This window comes from Mauremys reevesii, linkage group 5 (genome assembly GCF_016161935.1).
Source record: "Mauremys reevesii isolate NIE-2019 linkage group 5, ASM1616193v1, whole genome shotgun sequence".
In the NCBI taxonomy this organism is placed as follows: Eukaryota; Metazoa; Chordata; order Testudines; family Geoemydidae; genus Mauremys; species Mauremys reevesii.
In genome coordinates this window covers 98,102,716-98,125,262 of record NC_052627.1, presented here as the reverse complement: position 1 = coordinate 98,125,262, position 22,547 = coordinate 98,102,716, and the positions used below count along the sequence as shown (strand labels likewise).

The following is a 22,547-nucleotide window of genomic DNA, read 5'->3' as shown; positions in this document are numbered from 1 at the left end:
ACAATAAAGGGGGAAAGGATGCAGATTGAGGTAAGTAAAGAATATGTCAGAGATCTTTTGACCAATTTTAATGAATTCAAACCAGTGGAGCCGGATGCTATTCACCCAAGGATATTGAAGGAATTATCTGAAGAAATCTCAGTGCCACTGGCAATAATATTTACAAACTCATGGATGACAAGAGAAGACCCAGAAGACAGGAGAAAGGCTAACGTAGCACCGATCTTTAAAAGGCGGAAAAGGAGAAGCTGGGGAACTATACATCCATCAGCCTGAATTCGATACCTGGGAAGCTACTAGAGCAACGCATAAAACATTGAATTTTTAAATACCTGGAGGATGAAGGGGTAATCACTGGCAGCCAGCATGGATTTACCAAGAACAAATCATGCCAAACCAGGTACCCTTCTTTGACAAGGTAACTGATTTGGATAGGGAGAAATACAGTGGACATCATATACCTGGACTTCAGCAAGGCTTTTGACTTAGTCCCACATGACATTCTATAAGTAAGCTGGAGAAATGCAGGCTAGACAGACCGACCATTAAGTGGATACATAATTGGTTAAACAACCACAAACAAAAAGTAAATATTAATGGAATGATGTCAGATTGGAGGGAGGTCTCAGGTGGGGCTCCACAGGGATCTCTTCTGGGTCCAGTGTTGTTTAACATCTTGTTTAACATCTGGATGTAGGTAGAGAGAGCATACTGATCAAGTTTGCAGCTGACAGAAAGCTGAGGAGGAGAGGTTGCCAATACTTTGGAGGATAGAGCTAAAATTCAGAGGGATCTTGATAAATTGGAGAACTAGGCTATCAACAACAAAATTAATTTTAACAGAGACAAATGTAAGGTGTTACACTTAGGGAAGAAAAACCAAATGCACAAATGCATATTGGGGGGGGAAAACTGGCTTGGTAGCAGCACTGCTGGGAAGGATCTGGGAGCTGTGGTGGATCACAATCTCAACACGAGTCAGCAATATGATGCTGTTGCAAAAAAAGCAAATGCAATTTTAGGTTGTATTAACAGAAGCATAGCATGCAAGTCACAGGAGGTGATAGTACCACTCTACTAGGCAGTAGTTAGGCCTTACCTTGAGTACTGTGTACAATTTTAGTCAACAATATATAGAAAGGATGTGGAGAAAGTGGAACAGATTCAAAGGTACATGACAAAGGTGATCAAAACGATGGAATGCAAGCCATATGAGCAAAGGCTGAACGAACTGGGTATGTTTAGTTTTGAGAAGAGGAGATTAAGGAGAGACATGATAGCAGTTTTCAAATACCTGAAAGGCTGCCATAGAAAAGATGGAGAAAAATTGTTCTCTTTTACCACAAAGTGGAGGCCAAGAGGCAATGGGTTCAAACTACAGTGTAGCAGATTTAGATTAAATCTCAGGAAAAACTTCCCAACTCTAAGAACAGTAGGACAATGGAACAGACTGCTTCAGGAGGTTGTGGAAGCTTCTTCACTAAAGATTTTCAAGAGGCAGTTAGATAGCCATCTATCTTGGATGATTTAGATACAACTCCTCCTCCCGCATCTTGGCAAGGGATTACTCTAGATGACTGCTGTCGTCCCGTCAAACCCTATGATTCTGTGGTGGTGGCATCCAGGAATTAGATGGTTTTCAGATGAAATTATCAGAGATTCATCTAACAGCAAAATGCCAGCTTCCCAGAGATCCCCTGACCTGCTTACTTAATGCTTCAGTGAAGGATCTACATTTTAAACAGGACAGCAAATTAATTGCTTTATTGTTAGCAGCACAGACTTTGTATTGCATATTATCAGAAAAAATGTGAGTTTTCCACCTGTGAATTTGTGGTATAGTAAAATGTGGACTATCCTTGTCATGTGACAAGCTTTCACACCAAGTGCATACAAAAGACAAGTGCCAAAAAGAGGAGAGGTATTTAGAAAATTTCGGTCACCCCTTTTAGCATACTCAGGGCGGGGGAGGGGGGCTCCCCAGCCAGCATCTTTAGCCAGGTTCTTGGAATATGAATTTGATCCTGAACCCACTACATTGTGTATTACTTAATGTTTTATTGTAACTTTGTCTTAATAAAAAGTTTTTAAAAAATGAATAAACTTGCTTATAGTCATCACATCACAGACTGTTACAAGAAAAAAGCATCAACATACTTGCATTGTAGCAAAACTGGCAAAGATCACTGTAACAAATGTGCTATAACATTTCCATTTAAAATACTGTTTGCAGTTGCTCATTGCTTTCTGAAACTTCATCTTTGGAAATAAATTTTTCCAGCCCTGGTGTCTATCCAAGATGTGTTTATTTAAAGTCTGAGCAAAAGTAGTTTAGTAATTTAACTATGAGAAGAGTACGATTATTTACAAAAACTAAAATTGGCAGGGATCAGGGCCGGCTCCAGGTTTTTTGCCACCCCAAGCAAAAAAAAAAAAAAAGCCACCCCTTGAAAAGTGCCGCCCCAAGCACATGCTTCAGACGCTGGTGCCTAGAGCTGGCCTTGGCAGGGATGCAGCAGGGGTAAGGTGATAAGAACACTTTACCTGAGGCTGGGAGCAGGTGATAAGAACAAAGCTGCAGCCAGGGCCCAAGTCTGGGGTCAGGCCAAAAGTGGAGCTTCAGCTGGGCAACGGCGGGAGCCAGTAGCCAGGCGCAGAACCAAGGCTGGGGACGGGAGCTGGGGCCGCAGCTGGGGACGAGGCTGGGTGCTGCTTTTTCCCTGCCTCCCATGGGGGCTGGCCCAGGCCCCACGGTGCCCCCCTGAATGTTCCTCTGTGGCGGGCCGCACCGCACAGTATTGGAACCTTTGATCTACATTGTACTTTCCTAGTTTGTTTATGAGAATGTCATCCGAGACAGGATCAAAAGTCTTACTAAAGTCAAGATATACCACATTGACTCCTTCCCCCATCCACAAGGCTCGTTACCCTGTCAAAGAAAGCTATTCGGTTGGTTTGACATGATTTGCTCATGACAAATCCATGCTCACTGTTATTTATCACCTGATTATCTTATGGGTGTTTGCAAATTGATTGCTTAATTATTTGCTCCATTATCTTTCCAGGTACTGAAGTTAAGCTCACTGGTCTGTAATTCCCCGGGTTGTGCTTATTTCCCTATTAATAGATGGGCACTTTTCCAGTCCTCTGAAATTTCTCCCATCTTTCATGACTTTTCAAAGATAGTCACTGATGGCTCAGATATCTCCTCAGACCTTGAGTATTCTAGGATGTATTTCATCAAGACCTGGTGACTTAAAGACATCTAACTTGTTTAAGTAATTTGTAACTTGTTCTTTCCCTATTTTAGCCTCTGATCCTTCCTCATTTTCACTGGCATTCACTATATTAGACATCCAATCACTACTAACTTTTTTTGGTGAAAACCGAAACAAAAAAGTCAGTTAGCGCTTCTACCATTTCCACATTTTCTGTTATTGTTCTCCCCCTCCCACTGAGTAATGGGCCTACCCTGTCCTTTGTCTTCCTCTTGCTTCTAAGGTATCTGTAGAATGTTTTCTTGTTACTCTTTATGTCTCTAGCTAGTTTAAACTCATTTTGTGCCTTGGCCTTTCTAATTTTATTCTGACATTCTCATGTTATTTGTTTATATTAATCCTTCATAATTTGATCTAGTTTCCACTTTTTGTAGGGCTCTTTTGTGAGTTTCAGATCCTTGAAGGTGTCCTAGTTAGCCAGGGTGGTCTCTTGTCAGACTTCCTATCTTCCTATACAGTGGGATAGTTTGCTTAATAATGTCTCTGAGAAACTGCTAACTCTCTTGAACTGTTTTTCCCCTTCGACTTGCTTCCCATGGGATCTTACCTACCAACTCTCTAAGTTTGCTAAAATCTGCCGTCTTGAAATCCATTATTTGTATTGTGCTTTTCTCCCTCCTACCATTCCTCAGAATCACGAACTCTACCATTTCATAATCACTTTTACCTAAGCTGTCTTACACTTTCAAATTCTCAACCAGTTCTTCCCTATTTGTCAAAATCAAATCTAGAACAGCCTAGGAGATACTTCTGTAAGGAACTTTAAGGGGGAAGGAGTAGAAAGACCAAGCGTGATATTAACTGAAACAGATTTCTGACTTTTTAAAAGTCCACAGCTAAAGAGTCATTCTAAGCATACTCTAAAAAATGACCCGTTGCACAAATATTAGTAGGTTCTGGTGCTGAAGCATGGTGCTGAAGCACTGTATTCAGATCCATGTAAACAGAGTAAAAGATGATCAAGATAGGACATATTAACTATTGTTAGATTTTATTGTTTCATTATCTATGTTTTCCATTGTGAGTACAATCCAAGATATATTGCCAACGCTAACAGGCCTAGAAATTGATCTATATTATTCGCAATGCGTTTTTCTTTATTAGAAATACTTAAGTGATCTTTTAAAAGTTCTAATTGCTCTACTCTCAGCAACAAATGTGAACAAGAAAGCAGTGAGCAGGAAACAAAATTAATTTAAATCTATTTCTGCGTCAAGATTCAGAGGGGCAGTTAGGAGAAGTAAGAACATTTGAGAATTATGAAATATTCATAAAAGAGTATCTTGTGACAAACTATTGCTCAATATTTACTCTTTCTGTTACAAAATGCTCATCTTTTAGAGTCAAATTCTTCCATCTTTACTCCTTTTGAGTAGTACCTCTGCCGGCAAGAAATCCCAATAGAACTACTTGAGGAATAAGGCTCCTTGGAGTAAGCAACTACGTAGCCTGAATAAGCAGAATATGACCCCAAGTAATTCACTTCAAGGGTAGAATTAGTTCAATGAGGTTTGCCTAGCTGCTGCAACAGCATTTGTGCATAGTTACACACAGTGTGTCTTGCCTAGTGCTTTAAAAAGGGTCATAATTACTATACGGGTTTTTCAAAAACTAAAGTTCATTCATCATCTGCTAATACTTCCACAGATGCATGGATTGTTTAGAAGTCTGTATAAATCTGTCCAAACTTCTGAAAATAATTCCCCATTAAGGAAGCAAATAGAAAACAAAACATAGCATTCAAGAAAAAAACAACAATTCTTTTAAGAAGGAAAAAAAAGCGCACACACCGATTCCAACTTCCTACCTGGCTGCTCAAATAAAACTAACAGTTCTAAAAGATTACAAAACAGGAAATCGGATTCGATATGCCCACTAATTTAGACTCTATTTAACATCAACTGTAAACAATTTGTTAACCACAAAATATGAACTGCCTATTTGTCAATCCAAGCCTTATAGTGCTACTGGTGTATTATATTACAGACAAGAACGAATATAATATAAATGAGTTAATGGTGATAGTTTTCCTAGATTTCCGTAACTCGTCCATTAGTTATCTTTATCTGATCTGATAGACGTTAAAGAAACAAATCAGCTGAATAAGAAAATCCTCAGACAGCACTGGGGACTGGGGCTGGTTTCCTCTCCGAGACGCCCACGCATCAGACGCTCTTGAAACTAAACACGAAATTAACAAAAACAGTGGCAGGCCGGAGCCGAACACATTGTACTTTGGGGAGTTACAGACGGGGGGAGAATCACCCAAATCCTTGCAAGTAATGAAACTTGCAAGCTCCCTTCCTCCCCTTGGACTTACCTCTGTGCTTTGGAAGAGACAGAGCTGGAGGGAGGAGGAAGAAAGTAGCACTTTAAATTCCCCTTTTGTCTATCCCACTTTCTCTTCCTTGTCCCCTCCTCACCTTCCGCCTCCCTCTACCCTCTGATTTGCCCTAGAAGGCGGCGCGCTCGCGGGGTCCCATCGGGGTTCGGCACCGGGCGCCTGCCTGGGCAGGGAACTCCAGAGAGGCGTTGCTCGCAGCACCAGGTGAGGCAGGGAGCGGCCATGCCGGAAGAGCCTCCTGCTCAGCACCTGGGACAGGAGAGCAGCCAGCCACCAGGCCCGGCGCCGGGGAGTAACCCTACGCGCAGAGCCCTAGTGGGGGCGGATGCTCCGGGCTTGCTGGCTTGGCAGCGTCTTTGCGAGCGTGCAGGAGGAAGCGAACTTGCAGTCACAAGCTTTTGCTTTGTGAAAGTTTCCTGCTGCTGCAGCTAATTCCCGGTGGCTTCACGCATGCCTGGGTGCTGAGACACTTCCAATGCAGCAGTAGCAGCAGCATCCTGAAAAATGTCAGGCTGTTAACACTTAGATCCCCCTTCTCCAGGGGAGCCTGCTCCTTACACCTTATGGGATGCGTTTGCTACTTACCAGCAGCCCTTTGGCTGCAGCTGACATGGATGGAGGTATTTTCAAACCCCACCTCCATGCCCATGTTACTGTCATGTGCGCACATAACCCAACTGATAAACAAGAAACTGTTTCCTTTTACCAACCTGAAGAGCCTTTAATTCTTGGCTTGAAGCTCCAGGGAGAGTGCAGACAGGAACTGCATTTGGCCCTTAGCAAACACGGTGTGCATCACTGTGTCATACAGATCCTTGCTTTCTGGACGTTAAAGCTATCGTTGGCCACAGGTTTGTTACACCGGTAGTTGAGCTATCTACAACCAACATCACACTTGTCTACTGCACACTGTGAAACCGCCCTGTAGCAGCAGCAGCTCAGGAATAAAATTCCCCTAGTGTAGTGGTTTTTCAAATTTTTTAAGTTGTCTACCCCTTTCCAAATAATGTAGTTTACCTTATAGCCCTCCCCCCCCATCTGAGATAGGGTCATAATATACCTATGAAAACGGTGGGGGAGGGAGGTCTGTTGTTCACCATGACAGTATTTTTCTCACATACCCCCTGATGAGCGCTCATGTACCCTAGAGGTACACATATCCCAGTTTGAAAACCACTGCCCTATTGCAAAAGTCCAGAGCACTACAACTTGAGCTAAAGAACAATTAATCTCCATTGGTATAAGTAGTGTATTACCTAGGACACAGAGTTTAGCAGTCCTTATAGCACCCACAGCGCTGGCTCTAGGCACCAGCAAATCAAGCACGGGCTTGGGGCAGCAGAATTCCAGGGGTGGCATTCGGGTTTTTTTATTTTATTTTATTTTGCTTCGGCAGTTGCCCTGAGCACCCAGTAGAAGGCAGTGGTTCATATGCATACCCAGCCATTAATTACACTACTAGGTTGTGGTTTGCAGTATTACTTGCTAAAGATAAGTGTTACAAAACAGTTCATACACACTGCACCTTCCTTCTACACTTCCAGGAACATAACTGTAACATTCCTAGAAGTGGAGAAGAAAGCTGCAGCCTCCCTTAGATGTATTTAGTTTCACATTCATTGATGTATATCATTACCTGCCTTTTCCATCAGCTCCAAATTAATTCATGCAAAAGAATCTAAACAAGCATAAGGGAGTCTGAGTTGATGTTGATGTACTTGTCAGTCATTGTGAACAGAAGTGACCACTGTATCAAGAAAAGCAAACACAAGGAAGGCACAGGAATATGTAAAATAAAGCTGAAATTCCCATAACTTGCATATTCTTACAACTTAGTCTGGCTCATCAGGATGTATGTTAGACTAAATTAGACTCCCTTACATATGAATCAGCAGGTGAGATTAAATTCAAGGGAATCCAATGAATGACTGCAAGGGAGTACAAATGTTCATCATTTCTGCATTTGGCCCCTTGAATTTAGCTGAGTACAGGCGTTAAATAAACTTTTAAACAAGCGCAAACTGTCCTTGGGAGTTACAGCTTTAAATCTCATATTTTCTTACCATTACTTTGGTCAGCACTATTTTTAGAAAGAAGGAGGAAAAGAAAGTGCTCCTTTTTCAGACCATTGTGGTTTAGTTTCTAATACCACACAGGATACTATAATTTAATATTTGATTGTTTTAATCAGGGATCAAGTTGGGGGGAAATGAAAATACTGTCCTAAGCTACACAGTTTCCCTGCTCCAGCTTCCATCCCATCCATGTTTCTGTACAGAATCTTTATCTACAGTTCTACTCCCCTCTCCACAGCTTCCTGGCCCAGGAGACATTTCCCCAGTCATATCCATTTACACCCTCCTGTGTTTGGCTTCCTGAACTAAGGGTCTTTGCCCCAGTTCCATTACTATTACCATTCCTCTGCATGTGCATCTCCCTAACTCCCACAGGACAGGTGGCTTGGGCTATGCCGGATGGAGGCAGATCCTGCTAACATGAGTGGGTCAGCAACAGCAGTTCCTTCTAGTAGAAAAAGTGCTACAGCCATCTGAGAATGGGATTTTGGCCTGGTCTACACTAGGCGTTTAAATCGGTTTTAGGAGCTTAAAACCGATTTAACGCCAAAACCGTCCACACTAGGAGGCACCTTATATCGATTTTAATGGCTCTTTAAACTGGCTGTCTGCCTCTCTCCCAAGGAGGAGGTAACGCCAGTCGGTATTAATATATCGGATTAGGTTAGTGTGGACGCTGATCGACGGTATTGGCCCTCCGGAGCTATCCCTACCCTGCACAGACCGCGCCTGACCCAATCTGAACTTCGATGATGCAGGATGCAGTGAAAAAGTAAAAGCCCAAGCTTTTTTTTTTTGTATTTCCTGTTTGCCCAGCGGCGCTCAGCGAGGCATGTGTGGCAGAGCAAAAATGCAAAAAAAAAGCAAAAGCATGGACCATGCGCGGATGTGGGATGTGATCCAAGGGCAGGCAGGCCCGTCGTTAATCCGTTAGAAATTCAGAAAGAGAATCCTAAATTCAGAATCCAGACAAAAAATCAGACAACAGCGCACTGCAGCGTGACAAGTGTAACGGAGAGTAAAAAGAAAAGCATGGACAAAACTGGTGAGGAGGACTGGAGACCTAGTGCTATGAAACTGTCTTGCAACCCTGGCTGAGCTCCAAATGCTTGCTTCTTTGGCCAAATGCAAACACAGTGTCAATACAGTCAATCATGAGTCACCCAACCCCACCCAGCCCCCCTCCCCACCCCCACCCCCCCCACCCCTCTGAGCCTAAATCTTCTTTCTCACCTGACTCTATCATGCACAGCTGCCAGAGAGAGATGCAGCAGTCAGCAGCAGTGCACCAACACATCCTGCCATGATCCGATGGGGATGATGGAAATCTGATGGAAACATATCAAATCAATCAGCATCTCATGATCAGCATCAAAGCATCCATCCTCATCATGAAAAAGCTTCAAATCATGATCATGACTGGTAACCGTCCTAAAATCATCCGGCTGGCTTAATTTTTTTGTTTTTTGGGGGATGGGGTGTGCAATGTAACCATGGATCATCAACCATCATCAGGGCCCAGAAGGCATCACATCCTCCCCCAGCCCCCTTCAAGAGTAAGCCCAGTTTTCATTCCTAAGCCCCTGGACTGGGGCTTCCTGCACTTCTCTCCTGTCTGTGTCTGCCTACATCTGCTGCTGAGGCTGCTCTCAGCTACATTGCCTTCAACCTCACATTTCCTAATATTCCTGTTGTGTCTTTTATTCATCTTCTTCAACAATGGGAGGGGGGGGGCAGGGGGAAGTGGCAGAAGGGGAGAAAAGAAAAAAGAAGGGGCTGATAGCCAGGCAGGTTGTAGGTCTGCCTGTGCAGAGTGGTTCTACTGATAACTGACAGAGCATCTGGTGTTTCTGCTGTGCAGAGCAGCTGGTTCTCTTTTGGCTATCTAGCACACTTTCAGCAATTCTTCAGCACTGATTAGGCATTTTTAGATCTAAAAGGTTCCTTAAAATCAAATTCTACTATCCGTACAGAATCCCTTTTAGAGAATCCTTTAAAAATCCTTCCTCGACGACACGAGCAGCCAAGGGACACAGTAACGTCAGCAAACTGTGACATCAAGCGAAGCCAAAGAAGCAAGAGGAAATGGACAAGGGACTGCTGTCTATCCAAAGCTTGGCAGCTCTCCTGAAAGTTCTCCCCTTCTTTAACTGCATCAAAAATTCTTACTCACAAGCACACAAACCACCCCACCCAGCACCCCACCCCAACCCCTTGGCACCCACCCACCCCCCCACCCCCCCCCTTTACTGAAACAATTACTCCTCTCTGCACATAGCAACATCCTTGTCAACACCCTTGCAGATGCAGATGGGCATCGCATGTGGCAGGCATCCCCATGAGCTGACATCCATCACATGTGGATCCTGGGTCCTCTGAATCACAATCATCATCATCATCATCATCATGCCATCATCTCAGCTGCATGGAAGCACATCCCCATGACATAACTGCATGGATCATCATGGTACTGGGCTGGATTTTTTCTGGTCCCTGGATGGTGCCTATGCTAGGTAATTTTGGTGGATGGAGCAACAGCAACATACACCATCAGCCCCCCTCATCAGCAAAAGGGGCATCAGTCCCCCAGCCCCCTGACTTCATGTGTAGCTGCCCTAGCTGCCATGCTGGCTGATGTCCTGTCACCCTGGACACTCTCTGGAGGCTGCTTCTCACTGCATCTTATGATAGGTGTATTGTGCTGGCTATGCTGTCATTTCTTCATCATTCACACACAAGGAAGGCTCTGGGGTAAGTTCAAGCAACAAGTGGTGACAAAAGACAGCAATCAACAACAGGGGCCACAGAATAGCTTGCAAAGGGTGAATAGCTGCAGTCTGCAGCTGGTGACAGGAGCACACAGCTCTCTCTTCAGCATCTGGATAGTCAGCACTCTCTCTACTTGCCTATATTATAACAGCACATCTGTTATTTTTTAGATATGAAAAAATCTATCAGGCTATTTTATATCCCTATTATCGCTCTCAAAGGTATCTCCAAAATCTTCCAGACAGACAGCATCTATCCAGCGCATCAGCGCACTGTTGACAAATTTTACACGGGAAGCCAAAAGCCAAAAAATCAGCGCATGAGCGCACTGACTGAATGCAAATGGATCCAAAGCTGACTGAGGCTCCGCATGTTGCATTCTTGGCTGAAATCCCAACAGTTCCAGCAGCAAACACAGTCACAGCCTCAGGGGCCCCCACTGCACCCACTCACCCACCCCCCCCCCACCCCCCACTGACAAACAGCAATGTCACCCTATCACACCCCCCACCCTCACCCCCTTTACTGCAGATAGCAGCACTGGTGACTGCTGCAGCAGACCCCACTTTTATCCTGCATATGGGCAAAAACGCGTGATTGCAGCAAAAAGCAGGCATCCATGCTTGATCGCAAAATGATGGAAATCCATCCCATGAAAATCATCCATCCCATCCCAATCATGGAAATCTCTGAAAAATGATGAAATCAGCTGAAGGACAGCCATCTGGCTGGTGGCCTTAAGGTGGATGGCTGGGGCCCCCCCAATATCCTTGGATGGATCAGCCCTCCATCAGCCCAGGGGATGGATCCAGGAAACCCCTCTCAATCCTCAAAATTCAGTGGTTGCCCTGGACAGCAGGCACACTGCTGCTGGTCTCTGTCACATTCTGCCCCTACTGGAGGCTGAATGTCATGCAGCAGCTGGAGGCTGCCTTCACACATTTCTTCCTAACAAGTCAGTGTTCCAAGATTCAGGCTGCATTCCACTATTTCTTCATCTGGGGATCACACAAGTGTTCTGAATAAAGAAGAAGGCACAGACAGGCATGTGGGGCACAGCCAGGAGGTGCAAGGGAAGCAGAAAAAGAACAGAATCAACAGGTGGCACAGCAGCAGGAAGCAGCCCCTGTGAATATTATAAGGGCTCAGCACAGATTTAGACAGACTTCTTAGCACACTCTCCCAAGGGAAGCAGCATTCAGGGCATTTTTTTAGATTACCCCATACAGCCAGGGGGGCAATTTGGCCAGCAGCCAATGGCACAAATTTTTTGGCTATTACAGCAGGGCTGGGGCAAACAGCCTATGGCTTGCAACGATGGGGGGTGGTGCACTGGGGGTAGCACATATGGCTGGCAACCCAATTTATGGAAGGAAAGGCTCTGAACCATGAAGGGGCAAATGCAAATGGTAATAATGTGGTTAGGATGGCATGCTAAGGCTAGTAACCAAAACTGCTGCAATGCAAAGCAGTGCATGGCAAGCGCAATGAGTACTGATACCAAAAAGCTCTGCCATGCTGTAAGCATAATATGAGCAAGGCAATCTCTGATGCATGGGCATCTGCCAGGGCAATCCAAAACAAAGCAAGGAAGCATGCATGCTGGCCATGATTGGCATCTCCCAGAGTGACTGCCCAGGCAAATTTTGCCCCCACAGTTTCTGGGATGCCAACCCGAACCACAAGATCCGGGGGAACAAACCCAGAGGCATGATTTGAAGGGGGAGGCCATGGGCTGTGGAATAGGCACCCACAGTGCAGACTTGTTTACGCTTAGCTAATCGAGGCTAGCCACTATGTGTTACACAAATGTTATTTTATAAAATCTGTTTTACAAACCGGTTTTTTTGTTTGACCTTAATTTGTTATAGCTTTGACTGCCTCTGGATTGGCCAGTATCATCAACATTAGTCCTGGGGAAATGGCTAGGAAAACAGAAAACAAATGTAGTCTTCATATCAGTGAGGTGGGTATGTTGGGATTTCCTCCAATACCTCTTTCCACTTGGCTTCCTAAGAACTCAGTTTGGCTCCAGACTTGGTCCCTCACGTATCTGTATTTGGTATACAGCAATGCTACACTGAGCAGACTGAAACCCAGGGGGTGGATGCAGGGTACATCACCGATCCAAAGTTACGCAGAAACCCTCTCCTTTTATATACATTTACACATCTCATTGCACATACTATACATTGCATCACAGATTTTGGGATTGGCTTGGTTACTCTGTAGGAACCAATACCTGTACAGCATGCTCTGTCCATGTTCCACCCACTCTTTACCTTATCTTTACATTCCCGACTATCTGGTCCATTGTTATCTTGTTCTTCATAAATGGTTCCCTGGGTGTTCCCTCCCCTTATCTTAGCTAGTTCAGACATTCTGTCTCTTAGCTCCCTGACCCATTTACCTGTCTTTTAGTTATCACAAACATTTCTGTTTTCAGTGTTTAACTCCCTAATCCTGTCTTCCAAGAAATGAGGCCTTTCCCTTGTTTCATTACTCATGTCAAGCCAGGCCTACAGGATAGACTCTATATATTCACATACACCCACAATTTCAGCTCTGGGAACAGAATGTTAAAGGTATTTGCATGCCTAAAGATTCAGATGCACAGTGGGATTTTCAAAAATGCCTAGATGTCTAAATCATATTTGAAATCAATGGGAGGGTGCCCAGGTGCTTTGAAAAATCGTAATAGGTGCCATTCCGAATCTTTAAGTGCCTAAATACCATTAAAAATCTGCCCCCAGGTTTAAAAAACACAATTTAATTCTGTTTCCTAAATCTCCACCATGCAAGCAATTTTGGTACAAGAAAATATCACTTAGCCACATGCTGTGCCCTTTGCTATCTTTTATAATGTATAAAGATTACCTTGGAAATGTATTCATTATTTTGCTTTGACATTTTTCATTAAAATTTTTCTTGCTGTTAGTTGCAACCTAGTCCTGTATCCCATTGTACAGTCATCAGTGTCTTGCGAGTGGACCCAGTCACTGGGTCTCATGTGGTTCCATGCCACCCTCTCCAGTCTGATTTTACCCCTTCTTGTGAGTCCAAGGTTCATCAGTATTTCAAACTGGGTAGAGTCCCTCCTACCCACTCTCTCTTTGAAGTCCTTCTTAGGTGTGCCAATGGTCTGGTTCCTTTCACAGAGGAATCTTGTTCTTAAGTATAATCTCTGTCCCTCTACCATGTGCGACACCTCCTTCCCACAAGTCCCTGTATGGAAAAACCACTGGTCCTGGGGAGGGCCAGCAGTTAAGAGAAAACCCAAGTCAAGGATCCCAGATCACAGCCTTGATGGCTTCTCAGTGATAGTCCTTTCTTGGGCAGAGTAGTTGTCTGGAATACATTACCACAGCAAGTTTAGACCTGTGCAGTCACAGTGCTAATATCTTCACTCACAGTACAACATAGGTTCATAAATTGATACTAGATATCAAGAGAAGAGAGGTTGATGTTATTTGGTCACAGTACATATTTTTCTTTCTTTTTTTTGGTAGGTGTAAACTCTCCAATCTCTGCTCTGTCCTACTTAGTTGAATACCCGTGTCTGCATAAACTGAATGTACAGTAAGATCACAGCATACTCTAGAGTATATCTACCCATGCCTGCACTTAATTTTTTTCTGACTCAACCTCATGCCTCCCCATTAATATCAGACAACCTGAAGTTGTTCTGCACTTACATTCTATATATTTTGTCATTTATATGCCATACACAATTTGCTATAAAGTTAATTTGTATGTGTGGGGAATGTGTGTTATTTTATGACTTAAGCCCTACATCATTTTTTCTTCTTTTTAATAGAAGTGAAAAAGCTAAGTTTATCAGATTCTAGGATCTCTCTCGATTGGATGACTAAAGAATATTGTAAGTTCTCTGTCATTATGATAAAGCAGAGCTAAAAAAAATCTTTACAAAAATCAAAAAGGAAGTTGCATTCCACTAACTTGATGCAATTCAGATATGATGTAAGGGACAACACTATTTTAAGAGCTGACAGGCTTGAAAACTCCAGCGATTTTATTATCTGATAATATCCCCTTCCCTTGAGTTTCTATGCTACTATCAAAATTATTTGTGAGGTAGTGGTTTTTTTTTTAAGTATATGGAGGTAAAATTGTCAGTTTAGAAATTAATTCTATGCAGAAGTTGCAAGGCTTTTACTGCTTCACTAGCAGTTGTTGATTTGCATATTTTATACATTGAGCAAACAAACCAAACATTTTAAAAAAAAATAGAGGGAGCAAGCAGGGAGATATTGGGGCTGTTCCAGCCTAAAATATAAACAGAGCTTTAAAGAAGGTTATGCATGATGAATATACAGATGTTTGCCACTAAAAGCAACTATACTCACTAATTTAGCCCTTAAAACACCTTCCTTTCTCAATAATTGGCAACAAGCATGATTTGTTTTGCACACTATCTAGTCCATAAGAGTGGCCCACCCAAACCTATGTTTAAGTAACTAGTAAATATTGACATCTAAAATACACAGGGGCAGATCCTCCTCTGGTGTAAATGGTCATGGCTCCATCACCTGAGGTTCTGCCCCAGACTTCCTCCATCAGAGGTTTGCCCTAGGATTTGAGAGATTATTAAACTAGCATTACATTACTCTAGTTTGTTCAGTCAGTTTATAACACTGAGAAAAATCTTCCAATACACATATATTTGCTTAAAACCACACCCAGAGAAAAACAGGTTATAAATGTCTATGTCCTGCCTATTTCATTTAAGAACATCCCCAAAATTGATTAAATACACTAACAATTAGCTCCAGTTATAATTTAGGGGAAACAATTACCTCTCCTGTTATTGTACCCACAGATCTGATACGCTAAACTAGGGCTGCCACCTGTTTCCAATTTACAGGGGGATCAAAGTTTTTTGTAGCTTTATTATCATTACGATTATTATAAAGTCAGTATGGTCTGGAGGACTGCACACAGAGCTCAATACCAATCCTGGGTCTGCCACTGTGTCTTTAGGGAAGTTAGATCGCCTTTCAGGGTACGTTTCTCCATCTTTAAATTTGGGATAATAATACTTACCAACATACTTAATAAGGATGTTTTGAAGATTAGTTACTGTCTATACAGTTTTTGGAATGCATCAAGCAGTATAAAATTACTATTATCAATGTTTCAAACAACCAGCAGATACAATTTAGATAATGCTTTCCCAGCCAGAAGGGTCTTTTGTGATTCTGATATAATTCTGATATAATTGTGGTCTTTTGTGATTCTGATATTAACCAGTATATCATGGTTAATCAAATATTAACCATATTAATATTTAGAAATAAACTGACCATGGAAATTAAATAATCTAGCACCATTTTAACAGGAAATATTATAGCATCATGTGATTGTGAGGAAAAAAAAAGTGAAAAGATTTTGCCCCTCAGGAAACATACAGGCAATTGAGTAACCTTAGCATGGAAATGAAAGATAGTGTTGTGACACTGGTCTGGGACAGGAGTGCTGGGATCAGGTTCTGGCTTTGCTACAGACTTTCTGGGTGACCTTGGACATGTCACTTAGGGACAAATTACCAAAGGCATTTGAACACCTAAAGGTCCAGGTATGTATCTAGTGGGATTTTCAAAAGTGCCTATGCTGGTTAGATGCCAAACTCTCCTGGGTTGCTTTTGTAAATCCCACTAGGCGCCTATCTGCAGCTTTGTGCTTAAATACCTTTGAAAATCTGCCCCACAATCTACTATGCCTCCATTTCCTACCTGCAAAATGGGGCTAATAATACTTCCTTTCCCTCACATATACCTTTGTCTTGTCTATGTAAGTTCTTAAGGACAGAAACTGGCTCTTTTAAATGTGTTTGTGCAACACCACAATAGGCCCTGATCTAAACTGGGGCCTCTAAATGCTATGTAGTATTAATAAATAAATAAAAATAAATAAATAATACAGTGGAACAATTTACCAAGGGTCATAGTAAATTCTCCTTCACTGAATTTTTAAAATTGGGAGTGGATGTTTTTCTAAAAGATCTGCTCTAGGAATTATTTGGAGAGGTTCTATGGCCTGTGTAGGAGGCCATAATAGATTGTCACAATGGTTCCTTGTGGCTTTAGAATCTATGAAGCTTTTGTTATTAATCTGTCTTTCCTTTTCTAGACGACTGATTCTGCAGAAACAGAATATAACTGTCTTTAGCTTGTTGACACTATCCTTTGTAAAAATCCCTCCTTTAGTAAGCATCTATCCCCTCCAGTCTGAGACTCTGCTCTCACATGTCCCTCAATCTGGAAGCATCCTCATTTTATCATTTTACCCCCATGTTATCTGTGTTTCACACTAATTTGGAGTTCCCTTTCTTTTTCTGGTGAATATTATTATTTTTCAGTAACAGAGTCATGAAGGTGAGGTTATAGAGAGATACTGGCAATTTAAAAAATGAATCCTAAGGTATTATATATGTTTTCTCCTTTTTGGTCTTTGTCACACATTGAGCTGTGGCAGACTGAAAAGCATGCTCTGACAAGATCCAAAACATCCTGCCAGGGAACAAAATAGAAGCCTCCATTGACATGAGAATGTTCATGAATACACTACAATTTTGAAAAGTAACTTTCCTTTTCCCATGTTGGGCTTGTTTTTTTCTGTGCCCTCCATATGTTAAGCAGATCAGTGCAATTTCACAGAGCATCTGATCATGAGAGCACACTTCTTCATCTCATGGAAACTCCACTCTGTTAGTGCTTCAAAGCCACCATGCATTAAGGGAAGGGCTGTGAATTAGAAGTCTCTCTTGTGTTCCAGATTGTTGTGAAAAAATTGTACACAGTGTATGATTCTAGTGCTCATACCACTGGACAAAAGAGGAGCCTCAGAAAAGCCACAAGCTACTTTAAGCAAAAAAAATCTAGTGGATTTACTCCAAATTGTGGGCACTCGTGAATCAGGCTGTCTGCAGCCCATAGTGGACCCATCAGTTATTTAGTTGGATTGCTTCTCATCATTTTTTGTAAGGAGATTAAGCAGATGAGGAATAATATGTGGTATCTATGGCAGAGCAGAAGGGGCTGATCAGCCTTCCCCTGTAGGTGTTTCAAACTCACTTGTTGCCATTGAGCTGTAAAAGATCGATAAGGAGGCAGTGAATACATTGGCTCCCTGCACTATAAGAACTATAGTATGACCTGCACCCAAAATAACATCCTTGGGCAATAAGCTCTTAGTGAATCACAGGGTTTTATTTATTTTTTTTTTATGTGATGATTATGGAGAATGTTCCATCACTCCCAGTTGGCTCAGATTTTTTAATTGTACAATGTTCAAGCTGATTTCTAGATAGCATAATATGGTCCCCATTATAAAAGTGAACATGTTTAGGGAAAAACTGTCACTTCATGATCATCTCTCTGGGGTAGGATGACATAGCAGCTCTATGTTATACCCCCTTCCAACATTGCTTAGATGTGCAAACCATCCCATGACTTGATTCTAACTTGCTATATTTGCTTCCTATGTGTATTCAGAACCAATACTACCACCCCATTACACCATCTTTATACCAATGTAACTATTGAAATCAATGACAAAATTGGTCTAACCTAGTAGAGAACTAGGATAGGTATTTACTGTTTTTCTTTCTCCTAATGATCCTGGAAACCTAAAACAGCTCTGGGACAATGAACTGGGTTATCTTCTGGTTTATACATTAGCAGAATTATTAACCAAATACCAACTGAAGAAACTGTTTTTGAATTGCACAGTGTTGTTGTTGTCATGTTGGTGCCAGGGTATCAGAGACACAAGGTGGATGAGAATATCTTTTATTGGAAGAGCTCTGTATGAGCTTGAAAGCTTGTCTCTCTCACCAACAGAATCTGGTCCGATACAAGATATTACCTCACTCACCTTGTCTCTAAATTAAACTCAGAGTTACCCCTCTGAAGGCAATAGGGTTACTTAGGTGTGACCAAGTACCTACGCTGAGGGTAAAGGGTTACATAGATATAACTGAGGAGCAACAGATGACTTACTGATTTTTTTTTTAAACCACAGATTGCTGCTGATACATGAGTCAGTAAGAACCCAGCTTGACCTTCAGGTCTGAAAGAAAGGCTGCAGGGCTGGCAAGTAGAAACAAATCCCCATCTTATTTGTTGACTGAGCAAACTTTGTATAGAACGGTTTGAGACACAGTAAACATAGAAACTTGTAATACCAGTTTTAAAGAAATGCTTTCCAAAGTATAATGCTTATAATTAGTCTTATAATAGCCTTTTTTTCTTTATAGACTGTATTTGGTAGAATCCAGGATACATCACCCCCTACCCATCCCTTTCACCTTCACAGAAGAACCTCATGAAAGCAAAGGATGATGTTTCTATTCAAGGGGATAGATAGGAAGTTTGCTGTATACCCCAGTTATCCTTTACTATTAGTTTCATATTTTAAAAACTCTCTGCCCATGAATAGCTATTGGAGAGGCAGCGGCTGGGTTTAAAGCAGCTGGTCTTAAAGATTGTGAGATTCTAAAAAGGAACTAAGTGAGAAGAACCCAGTCCACCTGAGAAGGACAGCTGGAGGCAAGCATGAGAGGCCGATGCCACAACAGGGTATAGGCAATCATGTTGCTTTTGAAGTCTGTTCTGCTAATGGGGGGGGGGAAGCCATTTTCAGTCTTGAGTATTAGGAACAAACTAAAGGAAGCCATTTTAGTCAAAGAGCAGCTATGATTTTTTTGCTTCTGATTGCAGCTGAGTTATGCTAACATTTAAGAAATCCTGATTATCCTCAGGTGAGGTGTTTCAAATTTATTAGGACCAGACCCTCAGCTGGCAGAAGTTACTAAAGCTCAACCAAAATTTTGCCGAGCTACACCAGTTGACAAGTTCAGGATCTGGCCTCTCATCTCTTCTTCAACCTCACCACACATATTAAGAGTCAAGTTTTCCTCCCACATTGTGTTCTACTAAGGTATCAGATACTAACAATAAGGGCTAAATTCCATTTTTGATGACAATAGCATCGCTGCAAGCAGAATTTGGCCTGTAGACATTGCACTTAAAAAAAGAAAAGAGGTGCTGACAAATTGAAAACAGAGCTCTTTCATAGCAGGCTTCCACAGCCTCTCCCATTGCAAAATTTAATTAAATACATAATTAAATAAGCACTACACTAATAACTGGGTAGAAAAGGGCAATGTTTTTCTTACATAGTCAAATGATGCAACACGAACATCAGTCATGCTTAACTAGAAAATATTACCACTCATCAAAAAGGTAAACCTTGATCCATCAGGAATAAGTCTATTCCAAAATAACATAATATTGTACCTACTCTAAGAAAGAGAACCAAATGTGAACAAAGAAATCTCATTCCTATATGGGAATAACAATGCTCTCCAGTTAAATAGATAGGAAAGTAAGGCACTTGACTATTTTTACAGTTGTGCTATCCATCTTTCTTTAAGTGAGAACAGGAGATCTGATTTGTCAAACTCTGTCCTAATTCAGCAAAAATCATTTTTTATAAATAAAGGCATGGGTAGAACCTCTCCATTCCCCTTGCACCACTGATCCCTCCTTAAAATGCACTTTTGATGCCTGAAAGAAACTACCCATTGGAATGGAAGCAAGAGTACAGTGATGCATATTTATTTTATTTTAAAAAAGTGTGTACAGGTGCTCAGGTAGATATGGGCTAGGTATTATGTAGGACGCCAAGTAGGACAGCATAATATAAGGTTTATTTTTTTTAAAAAGTACATATTTTGATTTTATCTTCTTCCTTCACTCTTCTTGTGTTGCTTGTCTTAGGCCCAGATCCTGCTGTGAACTCCATTGTAACTGCTCAGAGCCACTGGAGTCAATGGGGCTCCATACAGGTCCCTGCAGAGCTTACTGGAGCACTGGAAATCCAACTAAGCTTGTAGGGGCAGAAAATGCATCTTTGGACAGGACTGAACACAACATAATACTACAATAGCTAACAATAGTTAACAATAAGCTATGGTTACGCTAGCTAGAATAGAAATGCAAAAGGAATATAAATCATCATACTTCAGAACATAAACTGACCACTGCCTGGCGTTAGAAAGAAGTTTCCTCTTTGCCATATTATTGGACAATTGCCCATTATGGGGGTTTTATGGCTTCCTTTGAAATATCTAGTACTGCCCACTGTCAGATACACAATGGTGGGTTGAATGGACTACTGGTCTGATGAAGTATTTTAATTGCTATGTAATACCTTTATATGAAGGTTTCTGCTCGTCTCTCATTGTGCTACTATGAACTGCTCTCATATAGCAGAGAGCATTTTAACACCAGAGACAGAAAAGTCCTTACAAATATACTCAGATACAAATGGAACTATGAACTCAACAGAATGCATTTCTTTACAATCAAGCACTGAACTTTGCATTTAAAAGATGCAGTATAAACATAAATCCTTGTCTCTCCATAGCATGCTGTAACCTACCATTCAACCAGCACAAAGTCCACTTCCTTTATGATCAGCAATGCTTTAATGTTAAGGTATTCTGAAAGGAATGTGTATCTTCTAAATGCTAGTACCTTGGTCTAGCAATCTATTTTGATCCCTACATTTAAAAAAATGATTTTATTTTTAATTCCTCAGATACAAGTTGACATGAATGTCCGTTTACATATTCACTTGAATATCCACTGCTATTCACTCTGACGAATATTTGATCTGTTTAAACTTCATACAGTTTATGAAAATTAAGTTTGGGGTGAATTCTGAATGAGAAATATCCAGCTAAACATGTTATTTCAAAAGGAAAACAAAGACACAAAGGAGCTGATTGCCTACTCCGTTACACCAATTCGGCACTGGTGCAGATTCATAGAAATCAGAGTTGCAATACTGTAAAACTGCCAAAATGGAATAGAGAACTAGGTTCTAAGGGTGAAACCCTGGCCCCATAGAAGTCAATTAATGAGTTACAGAGAAATATACTAGCAAAAATTACCATTTTAAAGAGCAATCCCCTATCTACTTCAGTGTTCATTCTTGCACTGCTTTGATTTTTCAAATGGGACAGTATCACTGGGTATCATGGTGGTGCTTGAGTCAGCAGTGTTTGATGTCTGTAGTAAGACCGAGAGGCCATCTACAGATTAAAACACCATACAATCAGTTCCATACTTACATAGGACTACATTTTTCAGATTAGCAGATTTTATAACTAAAACAAAAATATTTTCTAAGTACATATTCAGCATTTATCATTATTTTTAACTGCTAGTCTCTCAGGATGAAAACCTCCCACCAAATCAGATGTAAAGGAATAGGCCAGTTCTGCTCTTTTGAGGTGGCTATTTTAGCAACTGGACTTCAGGCATCTTGCCCATTATTGTACAGCCCTTTCATGGGAGGTCTTTAACGATTATTATTAGTTAGCACCCACTATATTCATGTAAAGACAGCATGGTCATATCCTTATCCCACTCCCCAATCCCAGCTGTCACATGCAGAGGGTGCAGAATCCCCTCTGCATCTACTTCAGGGCTGCCCACGCTAGGCAATTTCCCTGAATAAATTTCCCCTTGTGCAATCCACCCCAATATGTTACTCAGGATTTTTAAGAACTGGTCTGAAATTAACACAGTTAAATTCAATAAATACTACACTTAAGAAGGAAAAAACAAATACACAACTACAAGAAGAGGAATAAATGACTAGGTAATAGTATTGCTGAAAAACATCTGGGGGTTATAATGGTTCACAAACTAACATGAGTCATCAATGTGATGCAGTTGTGAAAGGCTCATATGCTGGGGCATATGAACAAGAAAGTCAATCATCCTGCTTTACTTGGCGTTAGTGAGGCCTCAGTTGCTGTATACTATGTAAGAGTAGAATATTCAACGAGCTGACTGAGTAGATATCTGCTTATCTTCGAAAAGTCATGGAAGATGGGAGAAGAAAAGGGCAACTATAGTGCCAATCTATAAAAAGGACAACCTGGGGAATTACAGACCAGTCATCTTAACTTCAATACCCGGAAAGATAATGGAGCAAATAATTAAGCAATTAATTTGCAAACATCTAGAAGATAATAAGGTGATA

At 41.5% G+C, this 22,547-nt stretch overlaps 1 protein-coding gene across 3 annotated transcripts in view; it reads right to left on the bottom strand.

Moving 5' to 3' along the window:
• Window positions 1–5,914, bottom strand: part of ARAP2 (ArfGAP with RhoGAP domain, ankyrin repeat and PH domain 2) — a 199,969-nt gene extending 194,055 nt beyond the window's left edge. For 2 of the 3 annotated variants that reach the window (XM_039541886.1, XM_039541888.1), the window contains exon 1: window positions 5,599–5,914. The gene's annotated coding sequence lies outside the window, so the exon portion shown is untranslated. The remainder of the gene's footprint in view (window positions 1–5,598) is intronic. The other variant, XM_039541887.1, reaches the window with a different exon arrangement.
• Window positions 5,915–22,547: the final 16,633 nt, after the last annotated feature.